We start from the raw sequence: 795 nt of genomic DNA, 5'->3' as shown, positions 1-795 counted from the left end.
ACCACCGCTGTCTCCGCCTGATGAATCGGTTCGTTTTCAGTAGAAGTCAGGCGCTTTTGGGAAGTTTCCTATGCATCAAGTGCACTTCGACGTCGTGTTGTTTAACAGCGGCGCAGAGGAAATGGAAATGCTGTGTTTCTGGTGCAATTCCGGTTGAATTATAATTTCCATTAGGCACAAGTTGACAGAGATTAAAGCAGAAAGCAAAAATTCCCTCGCACCAGCACCGACCTCCCTATTAAAAAAATTTTTATCTATGAAAACATTAGGTAAAAGTGAGGGGCCGACGTTGTTCGCAGCCATATGAGAAATTGTGCCGTGCCCCACTTTTCCTTGCTGCAGGCGGGCGGGAGCGGCAAGCCCCCGGCGGAGCGGCTGGGCTGGCTCCAGCCCCCTGGGACCCTTCCGTCCTGGTGGGTGCTGGGGAGAGGCTGGGTTTGACTGCCATGGGGAAACACAGTGAAAAGGCACTGGCGCCCCAGGAAGACAAGAATCAAGGAGTGAAACGCAGATTTCCCCCGTTGCAAGTTGGATTTAACACTGGGGAGTGAATCCCTCTATTTTTGACCAGCCCTTGCTTGCTCAGCGGCGTGTGCGATCCCTGCGACTGCGGGCTTGGGGTCCCAAGAGGCTTGGCAGGGGTGACAGTGATGCCTGGGTCATTCAGGCTCCTGTGTTGGCTAACAGGTCACAACGAGCTGGACATCTTGGGTCCCAGTGCTGGTGGCACTGCTTTCCTTAACCCGAATGCTGTTTGTTCCCCTCCTGCATCCATCGCAGCCGAGTGGCTGGGGC

The sequence above is a fragment of the Egretta garzetta genome, unplaced genomic scaffold (assembly GCF_000687185.1).
Source record: "Egretta garzetta isolate BGI_Z169 unplaced genomic scaffold, ASM68718v1 scaffold135, whole genome shotgun sequence".
NCBI classification, from domain to species: Eukaryota; Metazoa; Chordata; class Aves; order Pelecaniformes; family Ardeidae; genus Egretta; species Egretta garzetta.
This window is presented reverse-complemented; position numbering follows the sequence as displayed.